Genomic DNA, 14,703 nt, shown 5'->3' with positions numbered 1-14,703 from the left:
TGACGAGCACAAATCTGGAATCATTCTGCTGGCCCCCGCAGTTATTCTAGGTTTACACAGCCTAAGAGAATACAGCATATCTTCCAACAGTTCCACTACCAAAAATTACTTTTTGCCAATATATTCTTTGCCCCTAAAATAAGCATTGCAGTTTCTAAATAGTCATTCAGGCAAGGAATAAATCAGAAATAAAAGGCATGATGATTCTTTTTTGAAGCACTTAAGAAAGTTCAGATTGCTGTGTCTGCCTCACGCTCTGATACTGCAGAATATGCTGAAGTGTAACCAACAGTACTGCTGGACATTTTGAAGATCTTTTCAAGACAGGAAAATAACCATTTTAGAAAGGCTTTTAACTTCCAGTTCCTAGTGGGAAATGAATTTGATGCTAAACATTTGTGGTCCCAGGATGAACTATTAATATTAACAGTAGTATGCTTACAGACCACATAAATATTGGCAGCAAATGATGCTAGACTGAATTAAAAGATGAATTAAGGATTTCCTACTGGATTATTTTGCGTTACAGAAATTGAGGAGGGTGGGGCAGAACATGAAACTTAACAGTGTCCAAAAACTATTTCAGTCCACGATGAGTATTGTTTCTGGAATACAGTTTGGGGAAGAAACATTAATGAATGCTTTACTGAGAACTCTTTAAAGACACTTTAAAAGAGATTCTGAGCAGGCACACTAACATGCATTATAAATGGAGCAATGCTATCCCATATTGGTGTCAAAACATCACTTTTTATCCTAGAATCTGGAAAAATCTCAGACACACAACATTTGTTGCTGGAAATCAGGAAGTGTGAAATGAGCTTTCCTGCCAGCATGAAGGAAGATAGATTCTGTCTACAACTGTTAGATCTGGAACTGTTAGCAGCATTACTAGTGTTCAGGTGGCAGCAGTGATTTCTGTGGACTTTATTTTCTCTTCCAGTAATTCTTTCTGTCTTCCCAGTTTCATTTACATGAAGTGTACTTTGTAAACAGAAAAACTACTTGTTATATTCACAGAAACACCTGTGATCAGTTCTGGCTGCACATACGGATGTCTTTGGACATGGCAGAAATCAGAAGTACATCGTAATTAATCCATTCCGTGAATTAACATAAGACTTCCATTGGCATGCTTTCTAGTTTCTTTACATGTCCCATCTGATGGGGTTTCCACATTGCCCTAGGAAATCTCTTAATACATTAACTTGCAGTGCAATGAAAGCATTAGTAGGGAAAAAAAAATCAACTATGAATGCAAGGAAAACAGAAGATCCTACTTTTAAGTAGACTGTGTAATTCAGAGGGATGGAAACACACCGGGGCTGGAGCTGTTCAGTCTCACTGAAGATTAGCTCCTTGCTAGGAATCATGGAAACATGGCACCAAACTTAGTTTTATACTTTTCCCCTCAGAAGTCATATGCTTGCACACGTGTTCCCCACTCCCTCTCCAGGCCCTAAGCTTGTGTGATACTGCTAGAGAAGCATAACTTCATAAACTTAATTGCTTAAAAATAGGATCTGGCAGAGCACCAGCTCCTAGATCAGTCTGTGCAGCGTTCAGAGGTTTTAGGCAGCAAAGAGTTTTTCCTCAGGCTACTACATACCAATACTTCTCTCCACTCCCTTCAGAAAAATCACAAAAGTACTTGCAGCAATTCTAAGGACAGTTGTTCCAGCACATACTCCCCTTGAGTGATTACCAGCCTACCTGGGTGTCCAAAAAATAAAGAAGTAAAAATAAAAAGCTTTTTGATATCCATAGCACTTAAAACTCCTTTCCATACCTTGCTAAATGTTCTCAATTCACATTTCTTTTAATCTTTTTAAGATTCAGGGCCAGTGTCAGTTCTGCCTCTGTACCAGCTTGAAGAAGGACTTCCACGCACTCTCTCTTGCCTCACCCTGCCTTAAGTATGTCTCTTTGGCTCACCATTCTCAGTGCCCTCCTGTTGCTCTTCCACTCTCTACAGCTCTTACCATTTCCTTCACCCACTGCTCTCATGACTTCTCAGTCTCCAGAGGAAAGTGCAGGAAGCAAATTAACACAGGCAGAACAAGGCTCAATCTTGACCTTGCTTCCTTGGAAAGATGAGTCACAATTTGTGATAGCAACATACAGATCTTGCTGGATCTGTACATTTGGAGGGAAAGTTCAGCTATGGAAACTGAGTATCACAGGAAAAAAACCATTTCACATAACTGCAAGAATCTTTTGGGAAGCTGTGTGGAACAGAGCACGAATTAACCTCCTTGAAATGGCTGCAGTGAGCACAGGTGGTTCTAGTTTTTTAGTTCTTTTCTATACAAAGACTCCAAATCTGTTTATCTGTACACCTACACATCCTGTGGATGCATCAGCCACCAAAGGCATCTCTGCTGGGGTTACCCCTTCCCTGCAGTCCCAGCCATTGTACTCATTAGTTCCAGCTGGCTGCTCCTGACCTATCCTCTCCCAGCCACTCCCTTGGGCAGCAGCACCAACAACCTTTACTAAAAATACCTCCTGAGCATCATAAATAGCAAGATGGTAGGGTTCTTAATCCCCCTTCAGGCATGTAGTCTTTTTGCTTTTGATAAATACAGAGTGGCAACAATGGACAGAGAATAAAATGCATCTTACAGTACTGGTCTGCCTTGCAGAAAGCAAAAATGAGGACTCCCACTATCCACAAATGCTGTCAGCAGAGGACAAGAGAAAGGGAGGGAGGCTGCTGCTGCAAAAAGTCACAAAATCTCACAAACCTAAATTTTGAACATTTTGAACTCAGTAGTTAAATATTATAGTTAATAACTCAATTTTTAACTCAATAGTTAAATATTATAAGTATTATAAACTATATATAAATATAGGACTTACTGCCCAAAACACAAGACCAGTGTTACTAAAGAAAACTTCGGATCTGCAGAGTACCTGAGTCAAGCAGGGAGCCAAACACCAGGAAAACTTGAAGGAAGAGAATGGGAAGGTTGGCTCGTGCCCTGCTGAACTTTTGTACCACCACAGGCTGTACAGAACAAGCCCAATGCACAGTGCCAGGCTGGCCTTGTGGCAGGAAGAGCAAGATACATCCCCTTCATGGTACTTTATTCTTGAAACACTTTGCCAAACATTACATGAAACTCAACATCCCTGCCACACAGATTTGAAAAACCCCTGCTTTACTGACTGAGGTCACATCATATCTCAAAATAAAAAATACGTTAAAGAACCTAAAATCAGCTGCCACTTCAGTCTAAGTTTTCAGCCATTTTCCTTATTGAATGGGTAGAAATTCAAAATTCCAAAGAAACTTCCAAGTCTGTGATTCCTACAATTCTGGAATATTCAAAAATCCCAACTTACAAAGAAAAAAAAATGATGAATGCTTTTTCCTTTTTTTTTTTTTAACATTCTCCTGTAAGTTTTATAATACTAAAGCTAGAAAAATTTGCCCCTGTCCAGCTGTAGCTCTAAAATGGTGTTTCCTACATAAACATGTGGGAAAATATTGACTATGTTGCAAGCATGGGAACAAATATGGTAATACAGTCATAGAGATTAGCAATTTAAAAAGTTCAAATGGTATTTTCAAAATTATAGAAATAAAGACAATGGTATCAGAATTTTTTCACAAATGATTTATATATTAATGTACGAATCATATATTCCAATGAACATAATCAGTTAACCAGAGCCTTTTACTCTGAAACACAAGACTCCAAATGTGTACTGCACATCTAAGTACACAAAACATCTCTGTCATTCATTCCAAATATCAAAACATCTGGCAACAGAAAATAGAAAAAAGTATTTATAGACATTTTTGGACAGAGATTACTTCAGGTCAAGTCTGAAAGCATCCCTAAGCTGCAATCATCGAAATCTTTTATCAGTTATTTTGGATTTAGCCAGTGTTACTAAGAGAGAAATATGACATAGGCTTTTTAGAGCAGCTGCCAATTCAACAATGATCAAAGTTTTATTATTCTTCCTTAGATCAAAGTCCGGACTGGATAATTTTGGGATTATCTCCAGCTTATAAAGTAGAACAAACAGTTTTGAATAACCGCATTATTATATAAAAATATTGTCTTCTTGCAATAGATTTTGCTCTTATTTACATACGCCACAAGTTTTTAATGGATTATTTGATTATCATTTAATTGTTTTATTGGCTTACTAGGACAATAAAAGAGAACCTTATACAACAGCAGCAAAAGGCCACAGAAACATTCAAATGCTGTTTTGTGCATCTACATTCATGTGCAGAGGGTATTCATGAGAAAAACAGGTGAAATTTAAAAAGTAAGGCTGGGCACGCTTCCAGTGAAAGGTAATGGGTTCTCCAGCTTTGCTCATTATAAACCACTCCAGGTATCTGGAGATCTCCTGTTGTGGAGAGGCATTCACACACACCTTGGCACAGCCAGTCCATGCCCGTACACGCCCTTCCGACTGGGATAAAGAAAGTCCTCGTCAGAGAAAATTATGTTGACTTTCCTTAACAGGCACAAAATATTACTACATGGATAATGCTCAGCATAATTCCTTTTGCAACTAAACCTAATTTTAAAGGTGCTTATATTGGTGTTTCACTCTGGTGTGCTTTCAATCAAGGGAGAAAAAAGTTTTTTCTCCTTTTGGTTTCCGTTCTCCAAGAAGCATTGATTTTCACACTGTCTGTTGATCATAGGATCAACTGTATTCCTGTTCTTCTAAACAAGGTGTTTACCATTATCTTCAGTGAAACAGCAAGTCCTAAATTCACCTCTCCTTTTACAGCCTAATTTTATTAAATTAATTCACCTTACACAGTCTTTATGGAAGTCAGCTCTCCCACAAATGTTGATTAAGAGAAGTGGCAACCCAGGACACCTGAGAAATCAGTACTGTGGCACAAATTGGTTTGCATTTTCTCTATGTAGGGCCACAGAGAGGTAGAGCTGGAATATCTTTTTCAGAGTTGTTATCATAGACTCTTAGCCATGTTTCTTTATCATTAACTAGGTTTCAGCTCTTATATAACCTGGTTGTCTCCCTGACTTTAGAATGCCAAAAATAAACTGGAAGCTTTCATCACTAGTTAAAAGGAAACTGTAATTTGAACAGCAGTTTTGCTGACTTCTCTCTTGATCAAAGATGCCTCATATGAGCCTGATGCAACATAAACAAAATCAGCCTTATAATAACAGTAATTAAAGCAGAATCCTTTCACTCAGTGAAATCCCACAGTCCTTACTGATACAGGACTTACGTTAGAGGAAACAGTAGTTAAAATGGGAGCCCATTTATTAACTTGAGGTTCCAGATATAGCAAAGGAAGACAAGTACTCAAAAAAAGTTGCAGAAACTGTTTCAGCTTCAAACTTTTGATTAAAATGTGTCCATATTTCAGGACAATATATGGCCAGTTTTGCCTTTCCAGAAACAGAGTAAAATATATTTATTAGTAAGGAAGCAGTAAACCAGAACTTCTTACCATGCCCTTCCTGTAAAGCCTGCAGTGCTAAGACCATTCACTTCTCTGACCTATCTCCAAAAGGATCCCTGCTCAGTGCCATGTCACTAAGTTACCAAGAAAAAAGGCTACGAGCAGGAAATAGAAAAAGCCATCACTGGCTTCATCAATGAACAGCAATACATACTGCACTTTTCAGTGTGCTCCAAAGAGAGCTAAACACAGCTCTAAAGGCTTCAAAGAGTCAGAACCTCACAGTTTACTGGGGCTGGCTTGGACTTGTTTTCTTGCACCACCCTCTAAGTTTCCTGTTTCGTGCTTCTTTCCAGAGTACCCCTCACTCAGAGTGCCCCTGCATAGAGCAGGCATCTCTCCCATGGATCTCTGTCTGTAATCCTACCAGCACAGCTGGAAAATCCCAACATCTCCTCTCTGGAGGCAGAGGGCATCCTGGTGTCACAAGACACTGGCTCATCACACTTTTTTACACATCAGTCTTTTTTACAGTGATGAAAAGAGATCCTCCTTCCACTTCAAAATGCGAAGTTCCGATGAACAGACTAATAGTTTTCAACAAACACGAAGCGTATGCAATTTTTTCTATCCACGAGGAGGTAAATCCAAGGCTATGTAAAACTGGCCACCACAAACTTTGCAGCAGCACAGAAGTCAACACAGGCTGGAGAACTCACACATGAACTCGGGCAGGTACTCACAGGTAGCTCACGCTCTGCTCTCCCTAAAGCCCTGCACAGTCAGCACCGCAGTGAGTTTAGGTCTAACTCAAATAGGGGCACGTGGACAGCAGGCACTGCACTGTGGATGTGGCCCTATTTCATCAGTTACATGGAACAAACTGATCACCAAAGCACCAACTCTGGCTTACAAATATACAAATAGGAAAAGGAGATCGTTAAAATAACTCCCTCACAGGTGCACCTCACTGAAGCTTATCTGGTCCAACCTTGTTTACAAACTTAGGATTTCTTTACATAACACAGGGGACTGGAAAAAATACAGCATGTAATGCACAAGAATGTTTACAGAATTAGGACTCTTATTTGGGTTTCAGTTTCTAAAAATTTAGTTCTTTCTGAAAACATGACACAATAAGGGCTGAGCATTTTTTTTAAAAGTGTGTTTCACAGTTTTTCTCTGCTATTACTGTATAATATCTACGAGTTTTCTTTGGGTTTTAATGGAAAACAACACCTAATTATAATGACAATGTTGCCTAAACATTATGTGATAAAAAAAAATAAGGGCTGCTTGCTGGTCTCAGAATTTAGAGATGAAAGTCTGCTTTCCACAGCGTATTTCTGCCTTAACACTGCAAAACTAAGAAATATTACACCAGTCACATGAACTAACCATGTGTGGTTTTCATCTTCAATTACCAACAGATTAAAAATAATTGAAAATATTCAATTCAAACCTACTAAAAGAAAAAAAAAAACCAAATCCCCGAAAATTTGTTTTCAGAGACTGCAAAATGCATGAGGTTCTGGTGTCCCTCACTATAAGCAATTTTCCTGGCTTTTCCTTCCATAGGCTGATGCTTATTTTCCTTGTTTGCAATTCCTTTCAAAGCCATGCATCTAAAATAGACTCTACCTCATTGTCCCAGTTTCCTCTTGTTGTTGCCATTAGTCTATGCAACTTTTTCCATGCATTTGGGACTAATTTTCATTAATCACAAAGGCTAAACAGCCAGACTCAGCTTTGTTGAGGGAGTTGGGGGCGGGGGGAGAGATAGGACAAAGCACCAAAAAACTTAAAAAGGAGCAAATCAAAAGAGATACTGCTGTTTAACTCAGTTACTTCTGCAAAATATTCTTTTTCCTGAATGAAACAAAAGCTCTCCTTGGCCTAAAGATTCGTATGCAGCTACTGACTCTCATGTACAGACAAGTAGTGCTTGCAGTGATGATCCAGGTACTGATTCTGAGCTGCTTAAGCCATTAAATCGAGGTTCAAGCCCTAAAATGAGCAACTAGTGAAAAAAAAAACGTAAGTCCTTAGATATATTTGGAAGAACTATAGAGAAAGTACAGACAGGATTAAATAACAGCATGAAATCAGTACAGAAGAAATTCAGGGCAAAAGCTGGGAAGAGAAAAAGCATCAGAGCCAGTTCCAAACCCTGCACTGCATAGGTATTCCGAGTGGGAAACAGCTGTGTCGGCATGACTGCTCACACAGCCCTGCCTCAGGTAGTGCTGCAGAGCAGCAAACCCTGCCAAGAACGCATTCCTGTGGGCTATGGAGCGTTGTACCAAGGAAAATGGTGAAAATCACTGGAAGCATTGAAGCTACAATAATTAACTACTCTAAACATTGCCAAAATTCTCCACTGCTAAAATTAAGTGGATGTCCAGGCAGCTCGCACTGCCCCACTCTCCAGGTCACTCAGCCTGACAGCATTAAGTGATAGCCACGAACCAGTCACATCACAAATTAGGGACATTATTACATGCCTAAAAGAAATACCTCAGGCAGTAAGTAGAAAAACACAGCACCAGATTTCAGAGAGGATACAGCAGACAACATTGTCACCTCTTAATGGCTGGTTCCTTTAGATATGAGCAATATTACTGTGAAAAAATCACAGGCCATAATTAACTGTTGAACAGAAGCTCCCAGCAGCAAGTTTTTAAACCAGTCAGCATAGACCTCAACTAAAAATCATGGTAACAGCAGCCATGTCTACAGCTATCTGAGAAGGATGAGAAGATTTGGAAAAGAAAAGTAAAGGTTATTAATGGTAGGAATTCAAGGTTTAGTATGTAAATTTCTCATTGAAAAATCCGTGATTTCTTCGCACAAAAGTTTGCATTTGTGAGACAGATCAACTAAGCAATGTGCACAGTGAGCATGAAGAAAGAACTGTTACCAGAGCAAAACATAATGACCTGAAGTTTATCATCTGCTGCTAGAAATCTATTATCAACTTGTGTAAGAACAAATGAGGAGCCTGAGAAGAGGCCCAGAGGGCAGAAATTCCCCTGTTCTGACCTGGCCCTCAGACTCAGGGAAAAGTTAAAAAAAGTCATCCTAGTTCTTATCTCACCTGTAAAGTGAGGACAAAACCTCCCTCACACAGCTATTATGGTGGTTTATTTGGCTGAAATAAGAAGCATTTGATCTACATTTGTTAAAAAATCAAATAGGGAAAAACAAGGATTGTAGTAAAAAATAAATTCTTAAGCTAAACAGTTCTACTACTTTGACTATTCATCAGGCTAAAAAACGCACCTTTGTCTACAATAACCACATTTGCAGCATCAGAGTGGCAGAGTATAACCTGTAAGTATTAGACAGCAATAATATTTAACACTGGCTTCTGCCAGTGATTTTTGTTATGAGAAAGAACACACCACTGTTGATAAACCTCCTTTTTCACATGCCTTCATTTTCCTGAAGTAGTTGCCTACTGGACTAAATACAGCTCACGATAGTTTTCTCAACATTTAAGAAAAAAAATTAGCAAAGATCTTCGTATTTGACCACACCAAACGCTCCTATTTGTGCCTGCTTGCTCTAGCCTAACTGAAGATTGTAATAGTTAAAAATAGCCATTTTCCATTAACTTAGACCTTCACGATAACAAGTCGTTTTGACAGTTTTTAAGCAGTGTGAGATAACATGCACAAGTAGGTCACAGTTATCCTTGGCTTTAGAAAAATGTCTTTCATCCAGGGAATTTACAGCTCTTTGCAAACAAGCCCTTAGGTAAGCAACAATCTATAAGGCTTACTCCAACACCCAAATTCACTCATGTATGAGTCCCAACAGCAACTACTTAACAACAGCTGAAAGTAGAATATGAGGCCTTTTGCAAACTGCAGAAGTGAAAAGCCTGACTGACGTCAACGGCAGCTCTCCACTGATCCCAACGGGCTGCAGAGCAGGACATGAGAGTGCCCTGGGAAGGACTCCAACTTGACAAGGAAGAGAAAAGTCATTTTTCAAAGTTTGTTTCAGCTCCCAGTTCAGTCTCCACATTTCTAAAATGATTATTTGTTCAAGCTTCTGGGAATACTCGTCCATGCTGCTTCATCTGGCGTTTGGTCAACACATCTGCTAGAGCCATACTGTAAGGAAAGTGGCAGAAGAATGTCAGAGACCTTCCATTTACATAACAGTAAGAGCTGAGGGACAGGTGTGAAGTACTGCAACAACCTGGTCTGTGAAGAGTGGAAGGAAAAAAAGGGAAAATTTCAGAAAATTCATCTTAAGGCACAGGTGAGCCACTAGTCCTCACAGCAGGCCCTCTGAAAAAGTTAGCTACCATTATTTCCATTGTACAAGCAAGGGAGCACAGAACACTTTATCCAGAGTTCCACTTAAGGCAAAATTACATGAATTTGTGTTATTAGTTATACTTTATGTATTGAGTTATAATCTACCAAAACGTCAGTGACTACATGAGTAGTTTTGGTTAAATAACATCAGGGAACTAGAAGAGGAGAGTTAAAAGGAATGGTCCAAAAGGGTACTGCTGGATTTCAGGAGTTTATTCTGTCATCTGTTGCAGGCAGTTCACTACACCATGCTGCCTCCTGGAGCAAAAGAGATGAATAAAGAGCTGCACAGATTGGACACCAATAATACTGTGATTTTTTTACTGTCCCTTGAATATCTTCTGCAGTTTAGTAAGAAAAATGGCCCAGGTGAATGTTTAACTCCTTTGCTATTCTAGTTATGCCTGGTATATAATCAACAAGCAGACGGTTCCAAAGTGTCTGATGCCTTCAGAATAATAATCACCTTTTGGACAGCTAACACCACATAAAATATTAACAATCAATATTCGCTGAGCATGCAGACCATAATGAGACAGTGGTTTTAATGAGACTGCATACACATGAGGTAATCTGCCTTCATGAGGCAAAGGGTTCCTATCTGGCAGTTGAACAAAGCTCTAATCCCTTAAAGACTCGCTTCTTACTTGAGCTACATTCTCATGAGTAACCTCATTAAGACCCATCATACCACTTAAATGTATAAAAGTCAGATTTTAACAGCAGTAGTGTTTCAAATTATTAATAGTAACAATGGTCTACAGTGTTTTACACAAAAACAGCCTTTGGTCAGCACTGAATAAATCTATCCACTTGCACAAACTCACATATTTTTCAACTAAATCAATTTGTTAAAATTTAAAAGGAGATATCAATAGAAATTAAAATCTTAATCTCTTTCGTGAATATTATTCACTACTTCCCTAAAGTCCTATAGGCCGTCTCTCTCTCTCTCTCTCTCTAATTAATTACTATGAAAAAACTAGATGGCACAGGAGAGACTGAGAAAGAATTTGCTCTTCTTCTCCAGGCAGCTCTCCAGCAGAACCAAGCAGGCATCAAACATCAAAGATCATGTGTTGTGCAGATGAACGGGAAAGAGGGACAGTGGGGGGAGGAAAGGGTAATGTGGTCAGTGGAAATGTTCCCTGGCTTCCCATTCTGTACAGTTCAGTTTTAGAGAGCCATCTGCAAAGCTGAAATCACAAAGTTTTTATGTCCCTTTCTCAAATCCAGGTACCCTTCTGATGACAACAAATCTAATCCATGTCATAAAGCTTTGCTGAGTTTTCCCCACAAGTACTAATGCAGCTTTAGCACAGCACTGATACTCATATACTTAGCGTTCTTCCAGAAATGGATTCTTTGGAGACCAATACAGTCCATTTCTTCCTAAAGCAAGAAATCTACTGTTCCATGAAGAATTATGCAGCTCTAACACCATTTATTATTTATATCTAAAATGGGTGTGATGCTTTAGGAGCATGGTCATAACCACAAAATGCTGACAACCTTTTAGCAGTCACACGATGTCTTCGATGTGCATGAAGCTCCTTTGGATGTCAACAGGAATCCAAGCAGGTTAAAGAGCTGGTCCATGCTAGGCAGTATTTAAAACATGATGATGCAGAGAAATCAAGGGATGAACAAATAAGATGCCTCCTTACATTCAGGGTTTTGTTAATATGTACTATGTAATTTTTACAAAGTATTTTTTTTCAATTCAGAGGTAACCAGGGAGTGTTTTAATTTGTCACTATTGTGAAGATAATTTTCTCTCTTCAGGAGATGCTTACAAGTATTTCTGCTTTGTTATGATAGTGTTCAGAAAATGCTTAACTTTATGTTTCCAGTCCTTTAATTTGTACTAACTGTAATAAAAAAACTTAAAGCATCAGTCTTTCTACCACACCTGCATCAGTTTCTCATACTGGAAGCAGAACTTTGGGACAAGATGGGATCTGCAGTCAATGAGGCTGATCTGTTCATTTCCAGCCCAGAATGACCAAACACAGAGCCAGAGTCTACGCACGAATGCATGCAAAGGACAAAGGCTATTGAAGTTTAGGCCATTATTAAACCAAATGCAAATCTGAAGTGAAACTCAAAACGTTAATTTCAAACCAGATGCAAATGTCCATCAGAGGTACAATCTGACGATTGGATTTACCACACCCTACCAGGAGCACTTGCGTTACCAATGACAGGACAAGCCAGATGCCCCACCGCGCTCATCAGACCCCCAATACCCATACGTTTCCATTCCCTGAGCAGCAACCGCGGTCGAGGTCTGACCCTACGCCCACCTTCAGCACCATGTTCCTTTCTCTGCATGCATATATACGCTCCCACCCTCATTTAACGCGCACGGAGCCGCCGCACCTCCCCGCAGTCCCACCGCCACCCTCCGGGCACTGGGAAAGGCTGAGCGGGATCCGCCGCCTGGCCCGGCAGGTGCGGCGGGGTACCCAGCCTCGGAGGATGCTCTGCGGCGCTCAGCCCCGCTGCTGCCCGCGCCGGAGCCCCCTGCACGGCCCGGCTGCAAAACAGCACTGGGCAGGCGACGGTCGGCGGGGGGACATCCCTGGCCTCCCCCTGCCCCCAAATCGCCGGCGCACCCTCAGGGTGCGGGCACCGCAGCGCGGCCGGGCACCAAGGTCAGCGTGGCTCCGGCCGCCCTCAGGGACGCGGCGCTGCCCCGGCGCGGCGCAGACCCACCTCTGGCAGACATGGCTCAGGCTCGGCAGTCGCGGAGCTGCTCCTGCTGCTGCTGCTTCTGCGGCGGCGGCGGCGACAACGCTCGGCCCGCACCGCCCTGCGCCCTCCGCGCCGCGGCGGCCGATGCAGGGGGGGCGGCGGCCGATGCTGGGCCGGGCCGGGGCGGGCGGGTCCGCTCCGTCCCTGCCCTGCCCTGCCCTGCCCTGCCCTGCCCGCCGCGGTGCGGGGCGGCGCCGGGGGCGTCCCTGCGGGGCGGGCGCGCGGCTGTGTGTGCGGGTGTGTGGTGCGGGTGTCGGGATGTGTGTGTGCGTGTGCCGGAGCGGGGCGGGGCAGAGACGCGGCAGAGCCGCTGCCGGGCGCGGTGCCTGCGCGGGGAGCGGCCCCGGCGGCGCTCGGGTGCGGCGGTGTCACCGCACCGACGGCGTGCGGGGCGCGGTGCCGCACATGGGGACAGAGTCGCACCGGCGGCAAAAGCCACGAACGCCAGGGAAAGCAGCGAGGCGGATCTCCAGCTCCTTGGGAGCGCTGGATGGGCGGGTCTGCTCCCGGAGCCACAGCGCCGTGCGACAGCAGCTGTGCGCGTTCGGGACCTGGCGCTGAAGTCTGTGGCACAACTTGAAGTTCGCCCTCCGAACGGCAAAGATACACCTGCACATCTGTAGGTAAATGGTATATAAACGTAGGGTTCTTGCAATCTTGTCTAGCAAAGCAATCTTGGCGTTACTGCACAGGAAAGAGCACCCAGCTCCCTCCTGACACCTTAATAAAAGCAGCAGGCGACTGACTGCAACGCACCAGAACAAGATCAGTGTCTGGTGGACACCCCTCCCCATGGTGGCCCAGCCTCCTGCCTAATAAAGCCAAATATTGCCAAGCCACACTAAAATGACAACCCCTATGCCACCAGATTATTAGATGCTGGCAAGAGTTAAGGAAAGCAACAATCTAGTTTATCAAGAATGACAGGGTAGAAGACCACATCAGAATAATGCAATTAAAACACTACAGCAGGCTTTTATCAATTTCAGAATGGGCAACTATGAACTAAGAAACAGAAAGCACAATCTGTGATGTTCAGTGAAGAGCCAACATGCAAACTAAATGACAGGAGAGACTGAATCACACTCCTCCACTTTGCTCTACCATGCACTATACATCTTCATTCTAGCAAAGAAGCCTACACAATTTCTCCATCAAAAAAACCCCACAATTACCAAATCTTCTTATCTAAGAGAAGTGGTGAAGATTACATCAGTGTGTCCACAGAGCAGGAATGGGTGCTAGTAACAGATGTACCACGTGTTCCCACTGCTGTTTGCAGGTGCAGCCCAGCCAGTGTATCTGCTGTCAGATCGACCCTCTGGCACTGCTGTTACACTGATCACCTTCCCTACCACACCAACTAGGAAGTAATAATGTGGATAGCATGTGTGTAAGCAAGTATGGAAGTAGCAGCAGGATGGACAGCACTCACATACCTTCTTAATGGGTGATACCTGCACAGAAAATGAATTGGCACATCTGTCTGTCTGAATTTGTGCTCATACTCACACACAGCAAAGACTTTTAGTCATAGCCAGCTCTATTTGCCATGGATTACCCCAGCGTCCTCCCACATTTCAATCGTATTTCTTATGTCATTCTGTTTTCTTGCCCCTTGCAAATGTTTCTGAATTCTGCAGCAGGAATAAAATAACTCTGAAGTTGTTCTTCTCCTTCCAAACTCCTATGGCATTATCTTTAGTTGGTGAACTGACATCCACTTGAAAAACAGTTCCTTTCCTGGTCTTCTTTTCTGAAATTAGTGAGGTTTTCCACTTGCAAACAACTCAAATTTTCCTTCTGGTCCAAAAGGGCCAAAGTTTTCCACAATCAATGTAGTATGACAGGATTTTGTATTTTTAAGTGAGTCATTTCCTATGCATTTCCTTCAGTGAGTTTCTGAGTAGCACTATGACAGGTTCTCCTGTGTGGTACTCAATAGATGGTTTTATAAAGAAGGTTCAGGAACATGCAGAAACTAGCTTTTTAATGAAGAACTTCCTTTCTTTATACTGCTAGGAAGCAGGAAGGGAAAGGCATTTGTAACTTGGGTTTCTGTGGAACACAAAGAGTTTATTCCCTTCATTATGTAAATTTTCTATGGCAGAGAAGTTCAACAGACATTTTGGTCAGATAATTCTAAAATGGGTAAGATACAGGACTCATTTATTTAGGTTTATTTAGAGGTTTTTAGAT

This window comes from Myiozetetes cayanensis, unplaced genomic scaffold (assembly GCF_022539395.1).
Source record: "Myiozetetes cayanensis isolate MyiCay16 unplaced genomic scaffold, myiCay2020 scf10, whole genome shotgun sequence".
Taxonomy (NCBI): domain Eukaryota; kingdom Metazoa; phylum Chordata; class Aves; order Passeriformes; family Tyrannidae; genus Myiozetetes; species Myiozetetes cayanensis.
The sequence above is the reverse complement of the archived record's forward strand: the minus strand, read 5'-3'. Positions refer to the sequence as shown.